This window comes from Sapajus apella, unplaced genomic scaffold (genome assembly GCF_009761245.1).
Source record: "Sapajus apella isolate SASKATOON/1434 unplaced genomic scaffold, GSC_monkey_1.0 scaffold2, whole genome shotgun sequence".
NCBI classification, from domain to species: domain Eukaryota; kingdom Metazoa; phylum Chordata; class Mammalia; order Primates; family Cebidae; genus Sapajus; species Sapajus apella.
Genome location: NW_022436942.1, coordinates 66,449,415 through 66,467,472, shown reverse-complemented (window position 1 = coordinate 66,467,472; position 18,058 = coordinate 66,449,415). Strand labels below are relative to the sequence as shown.

The following is an 18,058-nucleotide window of genomic DNA, read 5'->3' as shown; positions in this document are numbered from 1 at the left end:
TTCTGTCATGTTACAGTTCCATGTTCGGTTCAACCTGGGTTGAACTCAGGTTTCCATCAAACTGAGTCCCTTGATTACCAGCTGGGTGATCTGGGATCAGTTTCTCCCTCTCTCTCTCTCTCTCTCAGCATCAGTTTTTTCACTTTATATTAGAGTTGATGACAGGATCTGCCGTGAGTTGTGTGGTGAGGATTAAGTTAGCTAATCCATGAGAAAACACATAGCAGCGGGCCCAGTGCTTAGTAGATCCCTTGTAAAAGAAGCATACTGAAGACTTCCTTGCACTTAAAATAAGGAGGCTGCATGAGAGGTCCTTGGGAAATACTTTCTGAAATGCTATTGAATTTTGTAGTCACCTCCTCTGTTCCAGCACCCAGCCCCTTAGCAGCCAGCTTTCCCCTGTCCATGATGAGGCTCAGAGACTGAGGCTCAAAGACATCAGCTGAGTGCCCAAGGCCACATCACCCAGGCTACCCCTGTTCTCCCAGTCCCCTTCTCCAGAGTCCATGAATCCTTCCCCCTCACCCCCATGATTTCCAGGCCTTTCCCCCTTTCCTCTGCTGCAGAGCCTTTTTGTTGTTGTTGTTGTTGTTTTGAGATGGAATTTCCATCTGTCGCCTAGGATGGAGTACAGTGGCACGATTTTGGCTCACTGCAACCTCCACCTCCTGGGTTCAAGTGATTCACCTGCCTCAGCCTCCCCGAGTAGCTGGGACTCCAGGCACGTACCACGCCCACCCACCTAATTGTTTTTGTTTTTTAGTAAAGAGAAAGTTTCACCATGTTGGCCAGGCTGGTCTCGAACTCCTAACCTCAGGGGATCCACCCACCTCGGCCTCCCAAAGTGCTGGGATTACAGGTATGAGCCGCCGTGCCCGGCCTTTGCAGACCCTTTCTGTACTGATTATGGCACCACAGCGTAGTGGGCCTTTCTGATGGGACTGTCTTTTCATCTTCCGTACTTGACTTATCCATGTCATGGCCCATTGTCTAGAGCCTGTTCTCATCCAGATGGCCAGTCGGAAACCAAAGCAATAAACTCACTCACACTGAGGTGTCTGCAACTGACGATAGCCTGCAGGAGTGGAAGGCTTGCGAGCAGGATGTCTTAAGCCAGCAGAGAGTGCTCAGGATGGGGGACATTCGGGTGCTGTGAACATAAGCACAGGGAAGGCGAAGCTTCTGGCCAGGGATCTTCTCAGAGACAAGCCAGCCACAGCCTCCTCTGCTGTAAGGACCTGAGGACAGAAAACTACTGAGTTGATTTCATAGGAGAAATTTGTAGTTCCAACTTCCTTGCATCTCCACTGGGGCCTCTGTTCTTCCCTTTTCTTGTAGACAGAATGGCCAGAATTGGGTTGCCTTTAAAAAAAAACATGACAAAGCTGCACATTAGCAGATTTCAGAGAAATAGGGCAGGCCTGGGAGGGCACGGAGGCGAGTGTTGCAATCTTGCTGTGACCATGTCTGTGCCGCCTGCCCACCTGCCAGCCTTTCTGACAGAGCCTGGGGGTGGAGTGGTTACCCCAATATGTCCCATGCCCTGGGTGAGGAGCCGGGGATCCTTGCCACTCTCTGCAGAACTGGTAAAACTGTCTTCCAACCCACTTTCCTTCCCTTCTTGTGCAAGCAGTGGAAGTGGGGACTGGGAGAAGATGCGGCCTTGGTGGCTGGGTTGGTGTGTGTAGAAATGCATTTTATCCAGGTGTGTTTGGAGAGGCAGGATGGCAAAAATCTCCTTTCTTTACAGAAAACCAAACGCTCACTGAAATTATTTCAAGGTCATGTGCATGGACAGAGCTTCTGGAATTTGGTGACTTGGCTTCAAATTCCTTGACTTCCTTGCTTAGTTGCCTCAGCTTCCTCATCTGTAAAATGGGGGTAAAGATGATGCTGCCTCAGAGGGCTGTCAGGGTGGGGCAGGGGAGATGGTTCGTGGGAGTGTACGTTTTATTTCTTTTCTTGTTTTTGGTATTTGCCACAGCCAGCTATTTACATAAAAGAATCCACTGGGGAAGCTGGAATTGGGCTGGTAGCAGAAGGGGTGCCAGTTGCCTTACACCTGCTGGGAGTCTACACAGGGCTGTGCTGAGTGGGTGCGCAGCCTGAGCTAGTTTGTTACCAGCTACCCATATCCCTGGCCACGACGCAGATTTAGTAAGAAGCTCTGTGGCTGTGATGTTCATCCTCTCAGGTGATTGAGAGGGGACGGGAGGGAAATGAAAGAAGCCACAGTCCAAGACAGGCCCCCAGAACAGGTTTGCAGAACGACCCATAAGGCTTGTCTGGGTGTCTTCTGGCTCCCTGAGGGGTGGTAGTGCCTGGAAGCCCTCTGGAAAGGCTGGGGCATCTCCAGGCTGCCCCGTCCCCGTCCTCCCAGTGCGCCTCCCACCGCCCCAACTCCGCTGCCCCATCTTCCGCTCCCTCCTCCGTTTCCTCTCGCCCGCTTTCTTCCGCAGCCAGTGCTCTGAACCAGCTGTGGTCTTCCAGAGGCTGAGTGCAGCAACTTCGGGCAAAACCAAGCACTTACCTATTCCCAGCGGGAGGGCTCTCGAGGCCGGGGTGTCGACAGGGTTCTTGCTGGTTTCTTCTCTCCGGGAGCTGGCTGTGGTCAGACTGGAGGTGTGGGAGGAAGCGTGCTCAGGCTGCCCACCACCCCTACAGCCAGCACATTGTGGGTGCTCAGTAAACACTTGCGAGGGAATGAACAAGTGAGCCCCAACAGCAGAAGGGTGCACCCTCAGTCCTCAGGGAATGGAATCTCTTTCCCTTAGGGAAAACGAAACTCTTACTGAAATTATTTCAAGGCCATATGTTTTATTTTTAAACTGCATATAATTATTTTGAGGGCACATGCTTGAAAAAAATAGCTTGGGAACTTTGCATTCAGTGCCGCAACAGGCCCGTGCGTTTAAAGATGAAAAGGGAGCCCTCGTAAGTCTTTGGGTTGGCTCCAGGGAGAGGGGCCTTGTCTGTGCACTGGCTTCCTGTCTGGGTGGCTCGTTTGGAGAAACTTGTAGAGAACTCACAGATTGTCAGGTCTAAGGGGAGTGCTCCCACGTGATGGGATCGTCTTCCCCTCACCTCTCCATTGTGTATTGGAGGAAACAGAGAGGTTAAGTGACTTGCCCCAGGTCATACAGCTGGTAAGTGGCAGAACCAGGGCTTGAACCCGGGCAGTCTTCACTATAACACTTGGAAAAAGGCTCTTTGGTGAGCCCTGTTCTCATCTACCTTCCTACATCTGTGACTGAGCAGCCAGGACATGTTTCCTGGACAGCCGAGATGTACTTCCTTCCACAACAGATGTGATCACATCCAACTCCCAGAAGAAACAGACCACTGAGAACCCAGTCTGTATTAGGCCCCCCAAGGACCTTTCCACTGGGGACAGGTAAATGCCTGGTTTGCCCAGAGATGTAAACTTTGGGGTCTCCCAGCTGGAGCCCTAGACCTCTGGCCTGGGCTGGGTCTCTGACAGGCAGGGGACCTGCCAGGCCTGGACTGTGGCCCCTGGTCTCTCTGGAGCTGGAAGTAGTCCTGTGTGCCTCTCATCAGAGGCCTTGGCTGTGGGGCCAGTGTCTTCCTCCAGGTGGCTTAGCTGTTGCCAGTTCTCTCCCCTTGGCCCCTGTGCCACTGTCTATGTGGCAGTCTGGAGTTGGCAAGGATCAAAGAACTCATATCCAGAAAAGGAAACTGAGGCACTAAATTGGATGTCAGAGAAAGAGGACTGGCATCCAGTGCTGTTTCTTCGGCCAAGCTTGTCTGTGAGCTCAGGCAGGGACTGCACCCCAAGCTCTACATGTTGGACCCGATGGCACCTTCCAGCTCAGTGTCATCGGAAGGATTTGCAGCCTCATGGTTCAGAGAGGGGCGGAAACTTGTGCAGGTTCACAGAGAATTTAGAGCAGAGTTGGGACTGAAACCCAGTCTTCCTGTCTGCCCTGCACCTTGCTCATTCCTCAGTTTCCCTCAGGGAAACATTCAGGGACCAGAGTTTAAATGGGGAAGGCAGAGCTGTCCTTTGGGTCTCTGTTTCCCCCAATGTCAAACAGAAGGGTTGACAACCCCAGCCCACTGGAGCCTAGCTGTGTCCACACATTTACCAGGCTGCAGATAAGCTAAAAAAAGGGGGTGTGGGGGGAAAATCACAGATAGTAGAGTAAGCTTTTCAAAGTGAAATGTTTTCAACTGAAAAAGAGGAGTCTATATCTCACCTGTTTTCGTCGGTATTAATGTGTTGTTTCTTTTCTGAAGTGGTGGTGCTGGTAAAGGGCGGTTTTAGTTTTGCAATGTCCTTACTTGGCAAATGTAGAAAGGTGGCAACTCTCTGACAGTCTCAAAACTTTTTGGGAAACGTAACCAGTTCGTGAAATCCCAAGGTGTGAAGTTGGCTAAGCTAAGCTTTTTAGAGCTCAGTGGGGGATTCAGGTGGGCACTGTCTGGCTGAAGGGGGAATCTGACAGAATGAGGTATGGAGGTGAAGGTATCTGCTGCCAGATCCAAGGCTGGACTGCAGAGGGGAGAATGCACCTGGCACATAGTAGGTGCCCAGCTGTGGCCATTGGATAAAATGAGTACCATGTGTCTTAGTCCATTTTGCGTTGCTATAAAAGAATACCCAAGGCTGTGTAATTTACAAAGAAAAGAGGTTTATTTTGTTCACTGTTCTGCAGGCTGCACAAACAGCATGGCAGCAGCATCTGCTTCTGGTGATGGCTTCAGGGAGCATCCATTCATGGTGGAAGGGGAAGGGGAGCTGGCATCACATGGGGAGAGAAGGAGGGAGAGGGGGAAAGGGAGGTGCCAGGCTCTTTTAAACGATCAGTTCTTGTGGGAATTAATAGAGCAAGCCCAGGGTGCTAGGGGGACCCACGGGCACGGTATCAACTCCAGCCGCCAAGCCAGGGAAGGGTGCCTGGACGTAGTGAAATCTGAAGGACAAGCAGGAGTTGGCCAGTGGGCACCCCAGGCTGAAGTAACTTCAGAGGCACGAAAGCATTGCACTTTCACGTGACACAGCTGGAGAAGAAGGTTGTGAACTAAGTTGGGATTTAAAGCTGTGAGGGTGGAAACTCAGGCACTGTGTGGAGCAGAGGTAGAGTTTTAGCCACAACATTCAGACCTCAATGTCTCCCTAAAATCTCAAAGGGGTGGCCTGACTAGGGGACAAAGCTCTGAGCTTCCCTCCCTCAGCCCTGGGAGGTATGCCCCAGGTAAGGGGTGCTTTCTCCTGAGCTCCAGCAGGAGTTCCAACCCCCTCCAGGGATCTGTGACTCAGAATTAACATCCAGGCCCCAGGCTGTGAACACTTCTACCTCCACATTTAGAAAGAGCCAGAGGTGCCAGCCCACCTCCCAAGCCCCTCATATAATATATTCCTGATTACCCCAAAGTAAAGATTTCTCCTTTTTTCCCCTCCCTCCTTCTTCCACCTTCCCCTCAGCCTCTGCCTTTTAAACAATCAGTTCTTGTGGGAACTAATGGAGAACTCACTCCTTACTTTGAGGATAGCACTGAGATAGTCATGTGCGGGATCCACCCCCATGACCCAAACACTGCCCTTAGGCCTTACCTCCAGCACTGGAGATCAGATTTCAACATGAGATTCGGAGGGACAAACATTCAGACTGTATCACCGTGTGTGCTCCTTTCTCAGTGGAAGGGGGCTGTGTGGGGAAGAGCTAGGGAAGGGAATCAAAGTCTCTTAGATCTGGGAATACAGGAGAGGAATGAGTCAAAGCACATTCTAAGAACCCCTGCAGTGGGTTCTGATCCGGATACCTGTCTCAGATCGGGTTTCTTCCAAGCAGAGCCTGAGACAGGGATTTGGGTGCACATGCTAAGTTAGGGTGTGCTCTCCAGCGGTCAGGGGTGGAGGGCGGTGAGTGATGCAGGTGCTTGGAAGTGCAGGACGGGAGCCCATCTTCGTTTTGATGTTTGCTCACCGTGCAATTTTTTCATTAATTTTGATATATATATATATATGGAGAGAGAGAGAGAGAGAGAGAGAGAGAGAGAGACAGACAGGGTCTCACTCTGTCACCCAGGCTGGAGTAGAGTGGCATGATCCTAGCTCTCTGTAGCCTTGACCTCCTGGGCTCAATTGATCTGCCCGCCTTAGCCTCCTAAATAGCTGTAACTTTGATTTTGAAAAAAAAAGTTGCTTTACATTATTATTTATTTGGATGAGTGAGGTTTTTGGCAACCCTCACCACTGTTTGCACTCAAGGCAACTTGCCTCCTCCAGTCCAAGCTCTGCTCTCAGGAGAAGGGGACTGAGGGAAGGGGGTATTGAGGATGTGGCCCCAGGTGAGACTAGCTTCAGTCTGATCTCACGGGAGCCCTGGAGTGAGCACTGTACCCTGTGGCGGCCAGGGAGACGCAGCTCCTGCTCTGCTGAGGGCAATTCTTAGGAGGAGAGGGCAGCTGTGAGCTGCTAACCTCTAACATTCCCTTCAGCTGGCAGATGGGGGATCCTGCTAGTTAAGACGACCCAGGCACCAAAAACATCCACTATGATACCCTTCTATTGTTCTTTGAGAGGTGGAGATTTACAAGCACTTTTGGCTGCTGGACTGTGTTTCTTTGAATATGGCTGTGCTGGAGTTTCTGGGGTTCGTTTCTTTTCCTCTTGTGGAATGAATGAATGAGTGAGTGGGTGGAGCCAGTGTGACCTGAGGAGCTGGTTTCTCCTAAGCCTCTGGCTCAGGTTCCTGGAGGGTGGGAGCTGGGGAGAGGACGCCCAAATTGGAACAAGTGTCTATGATTCTTCCCGCCGAAGGAGACATGGAGGAGGAAGAGGCTGAGGGGAAGGAGGTAGAAGGAGAAATCCTTGCCTTTGTGTAATCAAACATGTATTATATGAGGGGCTTGGGAGGTGGGCTGGCACCTCTGGCTCTTTCTAAATGTGGAGCTAGAAGTGTTCACAGTCAGGCCTGGGATATTAATTCTGAGTCACAGATCCCTGGAGTGGGTTAGAACTCCTGCTGGAGCTCAGGAGAAAGCACCCCTTACCTGGGGCATACCTCCCAGGGCTGAGGGAGGGAAGCTCAAGGTTTCGTCCCCTAGTCAGGCCACCCCTTTGGGATTTTTAGGGAGACACTGAGGTCCATATGTTCTGGCTGAAACTCTACCTCTGCTCCACACCATGCCTGAGCTTCCACCCTCACAGCTTCAAATCCCAACTTAGTTCACAACGTTCTTCTCCAGCTGTGTCACGTGAAAGTGCAATGCTTTCGTGCCTCTGAAGTTACTTCAGCCTGGGGTGCCCACTGGCCAACTCCTGCTTGTCCTTCAAATTTCACTGTGTCCAGGCAGCCTTCCCTGGATTGGCAGCTGGATACTGTGCCCGTGGGTCCCCCTAGCACCCTGGGCTTGCTCTGTCATGATTTACTCATTGTCTGTCACCCTTACTTGGCTTTGGGTTTCTTGGGAGTGGGACCTACATCTTTGTATTCTATCTCGCAGCCTGACACCTGGCAGATAATAGGTGCTCAGTAAGGTTTGTTGAATGTAAGGAGGAGAAATATGTAATGTGCCATTAGATATTTATACCTCCGTGTGAAAGAAATTCTGAGAGCAGTTTTTTGTTTGGTTTTTAAATTGCACTCCCTTGCAATCATACCATGTTTATGTCTGGGGCTATGTCATATAATGGTAAGATTCTTAATTATACTCAACACCAACCACAATAACAATGGATAATGTACTGAGAACTTACCATGGGCCAGGTATCATTGTTCTAGCTGTTTATATTCCTTCTCTTTTTATATCCTAGTATCAACTTTAGGAGGTAGATACTATTTGTGAGGTAGGTACTTTGTGAGGTACGTATTGCTCCATTTTACAGATTGGGAAACTGAGGAAAGAATTTAAGCCACAAAGAGCTCTCACAGGTAATAAATGACAGAACTGGCTTTTGAACTCAGGTGGTCTGGCTTCAGAACCTATATCCTTAACCATCACACACTGAACATAGCTTTGGGTTCGAGTCCTAGCTCCTCCATTTTCTAGCTGTGTGATCTTGGACAAGTTGCTCGACCTCTCTGAGCTTCAGTTTACTCACCTGTGAGGTAGGGGTGGTCTTCAACATTGTTGGGAGGCTGGGGCAAAGTGAGGGATGGAGAGGACCCTGAGGGTTGACAGTGATGGGTCTCATGGCTCAGCAAGGTGGAGGTTTCAAAGATCTCTGCTCATGGCTACAAACTGTGGAGCATTGGAAACCTGCATCAGCAGAGATGTCATGGCCAGGGTTCTTGGCAAAGGGCACAGGGGCCAGGAAGAGGGAGACAAAGGCTCCTCTGTTAGCACCTCGGGGCCCTTGGGAGGCAAGTTGGGAAGATATGAGATGATGACTCCGCCTGGAAGCGGGGCGGGCACACTGTTGCCCACCAGGATTTGTTCTGCATAAACCATGGGTGGAAAATTCCTCTAGATCCTTTCCTGAGTGGCTGGGAAAGCTGAGACTAATTCATGGAGGGGCGGGGTGTCTCTACACCCTGGGAATGTGATCACTATTTTATTTTAAAACAGAATAAAAGCAGAAAACAGCTTCAACTTGGCAGTCCTCAGGGCTGCTTGGGGCTACCAAAGCCACCTCTGGAACACAGCTTCTTGTGGGCTCAGGCTCTGGCTACTATGGGATCAGGGACCACATTGGAAACCTGGCGCTGGCGGTGGCTGCTGTGTCTTCTGCAGAGACTCCCTCCTCCAGCCTGACTGGCATCTTCTCTGGGAACCCACAGAGCCCAGATCTGCCCTCTGGGGTGACGAGGAGGCCTCAGGCACAGGCCTCCCTCACACGGTGGATACTGTCGTATGTCCACCGAATTCTCTCCTGATTCCTGATCCCCACAGCGACCCTGCAAACAACTGTCATCTCCCTTTGATAAATGTGGAGACTGAGGACAGAGAGTTGGAACAGCTGGTACAGCTAGAATCAGAACGGAGGTTCCCTGACTTCTCGCGAGACAGACCTTGTGCTAAAGACATGGCCCAGATTCTATGGGGACTGAAGGTCTAAGCGGCTCTGAAGGATATTCTCGATGAATCAAAACATAGCATAGCCAGTGCAAAGGAGGGCTTAAAGCCCATTTGCTCATTATAAAAAAACAAGCCTTGAGAACTCCAGATTGTATTAAGAATATGTGGGCAATGATATACATATGTAGTTAATTGTAACGTTATAGCATACACAATGATTTATTACAATATTGTAACAGCAAGAAACTGGAAATAACTCAAGTGCCCATCCCTGGGACTAGTTAATTAAATGTTGGCAAATCTACCAAGGGAATACTATGCAGCTATCAAAAAGGATAAGACACTCTGTACATATAAATACAGCTAGTGCTCGACTTACGACCACGATTGGGACCGGCAGACCGGTCGTAACACGATTTGGTTGTAAGTTGAGTAGGCTATATGTACAGTTGAAATGGTGCACGCGGAGATGGTAGTGCTGCCGGAAGCTGGTCTGCACTGTCGTACGCCCAGCTGGGCAACGTTTGCGCTGCCAGACGCGGAGCAGTCGTGGCTAGCGATTGTGGTGGTAAAGTCAAATGGTCGTAAGTTGCATAGGTCGTAAGTCGATCAATACCTGTATACTAATAAGAAATCATCACCAAGATATGTTGTTAAGTAAGAAGGACCAGTTGCAAAATAGTGTGTTTAGTATACTACCTTTTATGCAAAATTAGAGAAATGAAATGAAAAGAGAATGTATTTCCCCAAAGAAACTCTGGAAGGAGACATTAGAAGCGAATGTAGGGAGGTGGGTACAGAGGAAACTGGATGGATGGCGGCAGGTTGGAGCAAGATGTTTCATTCTATTTTTTTTATACTTTTAGATGATTTGAACATCACCAGCTAGATGGAGTTGTGATGCCTGGTCAGCAATTTAGATTCAAAAACCCAGTTAGAATTGTGGATGGTTGGCCATTGGGCTAATGATATTATTATATTAATAGCGTGTGTGTTGTAAACTCGAAGGCCTGTGGTTTTCATTCCTGTTTTCTCCTTGTGACATGAGTGCATCTGGGGTTTTCAAACTGGCCGGATTTACTGTCCAGCTGACTACAGCTTTCCTTGATGTCAGAGTGAAGCTAGCTTTGGCCCACTTTAAACCAGCCGAGAGAGTCCCGTGGGGTTTACACAGAGCCCACCCTTTCTGCCAGTGTCCACATCATCCTTGTGGCTGCGATGTGCTGCTGGTGGCCTCCTGAGGCCGTGGGTGGTCAATAGCTATGTCTCACAGTGGACCTGCCATCTCATTCCAAGAGCACCCTTGAGCCCTTGGTGAAATGTCTGTAGGGAAGACAGTGTGTTTTTGTGGGCTCTCCTTGCTACTAATATCCGTGGATAAAGAGAACCTCTAGAGCAGATGGTGACTGAAAGCCATGCTCAATGAAGAGAATAGCCTGGGTTGGCTTTTAGCTCATCTTGTCTCTGCCAGGACCTTCGCAAACACTGCCTCCGGCCTACCACACATTTTCCTGTTAAAATCAACCAATGACATTGAGGCTGGATGCAGTGGCTCATGCCTGCAATCCCAGCCCTTTGGGAGGCTGAGGTGGGGGCAATCACTTGAGTCCAGGAGTTTGAGACCAGCCTGGTCAACATGGCAAAACCCCATCTCTACAAAATACAAAAAAAAAATTAGTGGGGTGTGGTGGTGCATGCCTGTAGTAGTCTTAGCTACTCAGGAGGCTGAAGTGTGAGGATCACTTGAGCCCAGGGAGGTTGAGGCTGCAGTGAGTTGCGATTGAGCTCCCACTGGTGATTCCAACTAGTGCCTGGTCTGACACTCTGCCACCTGGCTCTGACTTTCCATCACAAAGCAAAGGCCCCACCCATTTCTACTATGGGGTCCACACGACACCTTGCCTGTAGCTCCCTGATCTTTGGGAATTCTGGAAATCCCCAGTGCTGCGTTTCCTGTGCTCTTAAATGTTAAATGCCTCTCACCCCCTGCCCACACCAGCTGGCTCTGTGGGGCCTGGTCGAGCCTTCTCAGAGGTTGGCAGAAGACTCTCTTTAGCCTGGTCCCTTTCCTCTTCCCTTGGAGTCTCTCTCCCCGGGGACTTTCTGCGCTCTGCCTTCGTCTTTCTTCCTCCACTTTGCAGCATTGCCCTGGCCCCTCTGTCTTCCTCTTTCCAGTCCCTCTGCGTTTCTCCTCTTCCTGCTGCGTTTCCTCTCCCTGCCCCTCCTCCCCATCTCTTTCTGTCCACATGGAGGAGGTGTCATCCTGTGTTCTCTCTGCCCTTTCTTGGCTGTGCTGCTCCCTCCTTCCTCCTAAGATCACCTACCCTGCCAAGCCCCTGCCCTGCTGGGATCTGAGTGGAGAGGGCTCTTCCCTCAAACTCCCCAGAGCCGAGGGGCAGGGCCGGCATCCCGGCCAGTGACCAGTGCAGCCACACAGGGCTCAGAAGGCCTGCGCTCGATTTAACACCTGGCAGCTGCCGTCCTGAATTTGCAGTAATTTTTGAATAAGGGGTTGCATTTTCATTTTGCAGTGACTCCATGAAGTATGTACTGGCTCTGCTGAGGACTGTGAACTTCCCGGGGGGAGCACGTCCCCTCCTGGTAGAGCTATATGAGCTGGGCTGAGGCATAGGGTCCGGGTGCCGGTCCTGCTTCTGCTTCTCACTCACCCAATAGTAAGCTGCGAGATTCATCCTCATTTTACAGATGAGATAAATGAAGGCTCAGAGAGGCCATGTCACCTGCACAGGGACCCATAGCTTGGGAGCCCCGACTGAAGGAAGTTGACTCTGAAACTTGGACATTCTGTGGCTCTTTACTGGCTGAAACCATAAGGGCCTTGGTAGGCCACCCTTTTATCGGTGAACTAAGGCTCAATCTTTGCATCTGGAAAATAGAGGTAGTGAAAGTAGCCGTCTCTGTGCAAAACCAACTGGCGTTTAAATCCTGGAAAGTTCCTGGCACGTGGCTACCATCTGAAATAGTAGCCACAGGCTTTCTGAGCCTTGGTTTCCTCATCTGTCAAATGGGGATCATGGTGGTACCTGCCTCAAAGGACCTTGTGGGAATTTAATGACACAGAACATATGCTTAGCTTAGAGCCTGGCACAAGTGGGTTGGCAAGGTCAGTATACAGAAGCTTCTGGGGCAGAGGAGGGAGTGATCTGTGAGTAGGGAAACCATAGGATTTATTGTCGAGACTAGGGCACTTTGAGAATGACGAGAGGCATAAACGGGAATTGTCCTGGGCAAGCCAGGATGGAGGGTCACTCTACCTATGCATCGAGCATGTCTGTGTCGGGCTTGTCTGTTTTATAAAACATGTGCACAGATAGGTGTGTGTAAGGATGCCCCAGGCCCACATTCGGCTGGTGTGGAGAAAGACCGTGTTCGAGCATGGGCCATAGAGAATGATGACCCCTGGGCTCGGCATGATGGATCACGCCGGTAAGCCCAGCACTTTGGGAGGCAAAGTGGGAGGATCACTTGAGGCCAGGAGTTCAAGACCAGCCTGGGCCATGCAGCAAGACCTCATCTCCAAAAATTAAAATAAAATTTTAAAAATGGGGGAAATAAAAGGAGGAGTGGTGTCCCGTTTACCACGGCTGCTGCTACCAAGGCTTCAGTTCTGAAAGAACGACACCAGGGAGAATGACTTAAAGGCCACAGTTTAGGCCTCTTCTCAGATATTCTAGAAAATTATTTGGATTATACCAGCAATGCATGTACCCTAGATGTGTAGACTGAAACTCAGAGTCACATCTAGGAAAAGCGCCTTTGACTGAATTGCAGTCTGGGGCAGTGCTGTCGGTCAGAGAGTGTTCGATGCCTCCCTTAAAACATTCAGGAACTGGAGGTCCCGTCCCATGGTCAGATCCCCCATGTCTTCTCTCCACGGGCCTCTGGAGACAGTCCTTCTGCGCCTAGCATCAGGAGGCCTTGCCATTCCTCTGAGTGGGTTCGGTTTTTAGCAAGCAGCATGGAACTCATGTAACTCGGTCCCCCTTTCAGGAAGCTGGGGGTCCGGTGTATGGCCCAGCCACTGTCAGTGTTTAGGACGTTTCTTATATCCCCGCATTTCACCCTTAGCTCTGGCTCCATTTTCTGCCACTGCACATGTTTCCCTTCCTTCTTTTACTTTAATTTCTGTTCCCTGTACAAGTGAGCCTCTTTTGAACCTCTCCCATCCACAGCTGCATCAAGCCAATATATAAGTGAACATAAGTAAAAAACGGACAGACCTATAAGCAAAAGCATACTGTAGCACCCCTCCCCAACCCGGGAGAGCAGGAACAGGGTGGGATCTCACACTCTGGTTGGCCTGCTGGGGGTCAGCTGGGAAGGGGTTAAGCATGGTGCAGAGGAAGAGCTGGCTGAGGTTAAAAGGAGGAAGTGGCTGCTGTCTGGGGAGGGAGGCGGCTGGCTCATCCTGTGTGACTCGAGGACCTAAACCAACATATGAATGTGGCAGGTTGCTCAAGGTCAGTTTAGTGAAAAAGGGGAAGAGCTTTCTAATGACTTGACAAGTCTTTCTAGATGTCCTACTGGTGGGGGTTTCAAACTCACTCATAGCTGACTCCAGACAAAGCTCTCTTGAAACAAAACAGAGGAAGGGCCAGGCTCTCATGTTCACAGAGTGGGCCCTGATTTGCTGGACATTCTGGTTTGACATTTTACATTCTGCATTCCAGGACACCCCTTGGTTTCTGGCACACCAGGACAACTGGTCACCCTGTGCACCCTACATATATGATCCCATGAAATCTTCACATTGACTCCCTTTATAGACGAGGAGCCTGTGATTTAGTGACCCAAGATTACATAGCACGTGAAGAGCCAAGCTGGGATTCACATGTGGATTTGCTGTAACTGAGCAGGACTTAAGCTCTCAGCTGCACTCAGCCACTTCCCTTTTCCTGGAAGACGAAGGTGCAAAACCCCTCCTAAAGTCTAAAGCCTATCCAGCAATATCACTTTTAGGATTCTAGAATTTTCTCTGGTCTTCAAGCAGATTTTTGTTTTCCATAGAAGGTGGGGTGGGGTAGGGTGGGGGGCTATTTTTCCAGCAAGACCCCACCTAGGTCAAGGCTTGGGCTTTGCTTTGGGAGAGGTGACAGCCTGGTGACAGAGTCAAAAGGAAGGGCAGCCTGCCCCTCCTTCCCAGTGCCTGGGAACATGGTGGGATCTCACACTCCACCATCCTGATTGCTGGCAGTGGTGCCAGTCCATTTGTCAGCTGCCTGGGCTGGAGCCAGGGAATTCCAAGGGGCTAGAACCTCCTGAGCTCTCCAAGGCCTCTGTACTCCGGGCTGGCAGCCTAGGCAGGAGGCCTCTGGGGCAGCTCAGGGCTCTGGGATTTTTCAAAGCTCCATGTGGCTGGACAGGCCTCTGCAGGCCCCGGGCCTTGGGAGTCTGGCCGGCCTGTGGAGACTGTGCAGAGGGGGTGAGTTGGAGTCTCTGAATACCCCAAGTCTATGAGGTAGGGGCATGAGTGTGCAAGGTGGGGACAGGTGCATGAGTGGTGACAACTGGTCAAAGATCACAGGGCCCTGCGTTAAGGGACAGTCACCATCACTGAGACGTGGACTCCGGAGTCAGGACAGCCCAGATTCAAATCTCACCTCTGCCCCCTTCTGCCGTGGGATTGTGGGTCAGTGCCCTTGCCTCTCTATGCCTTAATTTCCGCCTTTGAAAAATGAGAATGAAAATATCTACCTTGAAGGTTTGTTGTGAGTGGAAGCACTGAGTATGCCATCAGTGCCTAATAAGCAGGCGGCGGACACCATCAGCCCCGGACTCTCACCCCAGGGCTGCACCCCAGGACCTTGTGGCAGGCAGTGGGTGAGGGCTCTTCCCTGTGGAGAAGCCGTGCTGGTAGGATGTATGGTAAGTCCTGGGGAGAGGAAGGAACACTGCCTGCACACTTTTCACAGTCTATAGTAAAAGGGACCCGTTAGCCCGTCCACTATGCTTGGAAGTACTGTGATAAGGGCATAGATGCTTTGGGCTCCTACAGATCTGAGTTCAAGTCCTAGCTCCACCAGGCACTGGCTGGTGATCCTGATCTGGTTCCTTTCAGAGCCTCAGTTTCAACATCTGTGAAATAGGGGTAATGTTCCTCCACTCTTCAGGCCAGGGGGAAGGTGGGTTGTCAGGACGTGAAGAGATGAGGGGGTGTCAAGCTCCCAGCTAGGTGCCTGGCACGTGGCAGGAGGCTCTCTCTCCTCTTGTCAGCTTGCTGCCTGCTCTGCTTGGATTTGTGCATGTGAGGCTGTGGGGGAGTGAGGGGCTGCTGTGGAAAGCACACCCCAGGCAGAGGGGCCTGCAAGCGCAGATGCCCACGCGCTTTGGACCATGCTCGGGAGTAGTGGACTCCGGGAGCACAGGGAGCAGCTTGGTTTGGAAGGACTTGGCCTCTGAGGTTCCCCTAGCAGTCCCTCCCTGCCTCCAGCCTGTGCTTCACATGAGTCCTGCAGCCCTGTCCTGGGTCAGTGACCCTGGGCTGCTGACCTCACTTGGGCTGTCCAAGAGGAAAGGAGGCTAGTGCTTCTGCTCAGTGGCCTGCCTTCCTCCTGCGGCCCCTCATTTCCACCAGCCCTCCCTCTCTGTGCTGCCCTTTCCCCTCAGCATATTTTCCCTGGCACCTTTTTATCTTTTTAGGAGGCAAGGTCTTGCTCTGTCACTCAGGCTGGAGTGCAGTGGTGTGACCATAGCTCACTGCAGCCTCGACTTCCTGGGCTCAAGCGATCCTCCCTGCTTAGCCTCCTGAGTAACTGGGACAACAAGGTGTGTGTCACGACACCTGGCTAATTTTTTTAATTAATTTTTTTTCCCCTAGAGACAGGGTCTCTCTATGATGCCCAAGCTGGTTTTGAGCTCCTGGCTATAAGTGACTCTCTCACCTCAGCCTCCCAAAGTGCTGAGATTACAGATGTAAGCCACCGTGCCTGGTCTCCCTAGCACTTGGAAGTGTGAATATCTCACACGTGCACATACACACATTCATGTCAGCCACTAACTGAATCTGACATAGTAGGGATGGTTTTGGCATCTGGGCCACAGTCCTGCTACCATTTTGCCGTATAACTGTGGCCAAAAAGCTCTTTCCTCTTTGTGTGTGGGCCTCTGCTTCTCCATCGTCATCATGACATCGACTTCAGTTCATTGGAGAAAATTTGAAAGCAGAACCTTCATTCCTGATGGTGGCATTGAAGGCATAGCAGCAGCGTGTATCCAGCATCAATTTGCGGTGGGGGATGCCTTTCCAGAACCCCAGACCAGATCCCAGAGGCGACTCCTTCATTTGCACCTTGGTCATCTGACAGTGTGTGTGTGGGGAGGTCTTCGAACTTACCTGCCTCACACACATGTCCTGGGATGTACCTGCCTGGTGAACTGCAGGTTCTGGCTTCCCCCAGCACTGCCTCCTTCCTATCTCTGCCCACCCCCCTGCCGAAAGGCCCTGGGTCCATGAGGCCCAGGGATGGGGACTTGGTGTTGCCATGGCAACCATAGCTTATCTGTGGCATCACGACTCCAGGGGAAGATGGGTCCCAGCCCCCAGGACTGGCCAGTATGGGCCCCCCTCTGTGACCTAGCTTCTTCCATGAAGACCCATCTGAGTCTCTCTGGCCCTCACTCCTCTGCTCACTCAAGGCCTTTCTTGGGACATTGGTGGTTGCCATGGAAATGGCTCTTGAAGCAAACCAGTCCCTGTGGGCTGAGGAAAAATCCTCAAGAAAAATAAAGAGATTGCCGGGCTTCCTGGCTCTCTGATGGGACATCCTGATGCCTGGAGCCCCCAAAGACTGCACCTTCTGGGTCAGCCTGGGGCTGGTAGACGTGCCCTCAGTTCACCAGGCCTCTTGCTGTTCTCCTGCCTCCAGTCTCTCCTCTTCCAACACAGTCCCCACATCAGACACCCAGCTTAGAGGCTAGAATCTTTAGAAAGATGATACCCTCTGCTTAAAACCATCCATGGCTCCCTAGCGCCCACAGGATAAAGTTGATGGCTTGCAGGGATCTCACAATCTGAAACCCTCTTCTTTCCTTAGCCGCATCTGCCTTCTCCCTCCCCAACACAAACACACACAATACATAGCCCCTATCCACACTTTATCAAGCCTCTGTGCCTCTGCAGATATGTCGTCTCCCTGGACTGCTCCATCTGGCAAAGGCTTCATACCCTACAAGGCTCAGCTCAAATGCCACCTCCTCCAGGAAGCGTGCCCTGATTTCCCCAGCCCTTTCCCTTTGCTTTGTGTGGAGCCAGGGCCACACACTCAGTGACCAACAGGGCTGGGCAGGAGACCCAAAATGACTCATTTATGAAAATGTTTCGTGTCCACAGAGAAATACATGCTCTCCTATGAAAGCTGAAAGTAAGAATGACTTGGTTCCTCTTTCTCTCATGGGATTGCACTTATTTCTTCCACAATAGAGACCCCCAGCAAACTTGATGGCAAATTCTAGCTGGCTTATTACCCCAGGAAACAATAGGGAGGGGTGGAGACTTTGGATAACGCTGTTCGGTAACGCAAGCCCAGCATGGCCAGTTTGCTGGAAGCCTAGCATTTAGGTGACATCTCAGAATACTGACCATGCCACGATCTGTTCCTGCACGCTTTTTCTCTACATGCAGGCAGTGACTGGGCCATCTTACTCCCACAGCATCTGGCAAGGAGTATGACCCTTAGAAGTTGCCCACCACCAGCTTTTTTTCTTTTTTTATGGAGATGGAGGTCTCACCCTGTCACCCAGGTTGGAGTGTACTGATGCACTCAGCTCACTGAAGCCCTGAGCTGCTGGGCTCAAGCGATCCTCCTGCCTTTGCATCTACTGTTCCCATTGCCTGTGATGCTTTCTGTGTATTCAGGTCTCCATTCAAAGGTGGAACAGGGCATACATGCTGGGGCAGGGGGATTCTATTTTAAAGATTTCACTCCAAGAAGCCTCTCTGAGAAGATGACCCTCTTTATGTTTTATTCACAGCACAAATCACCACCTGCTATTAAATTCATTTTATTTTTTTTGGCATTTATATAGAGCTTTCCATGAACCCGGCATGCTTCTG

The 18,058-nt window shown here is 50.9% G+C and overlaps 1 protein-coding gene across 3 annotated transcripts in view; it reads left to right on the top strand.

The window, feature by feature from the left end:
* CMKLR1 (chemerin chemokine-like receptor 1) overlaps window positions 1-18,058 on the top strand; it is a 52,501-nt gene that overhangs the window by 11,970 nt on the left and 22,473 nt on the right. Inside the window, exon 1 of one of the 3 annotated variants that reach the window (XM_032300364.1) lies at window positions 845-1,586. The exons of the other annotated variants lie outside the window; for them this stretch is intronic. The gene's annotated coding sequence lies outside the window, so the exon portion shown is untranslated. Of the gene's footprint in view, window positions 1-844; window positions 1,587-18,058 lie in introns of those variants that run through there. 3 annotated transcript variants of the gene reach the window in all.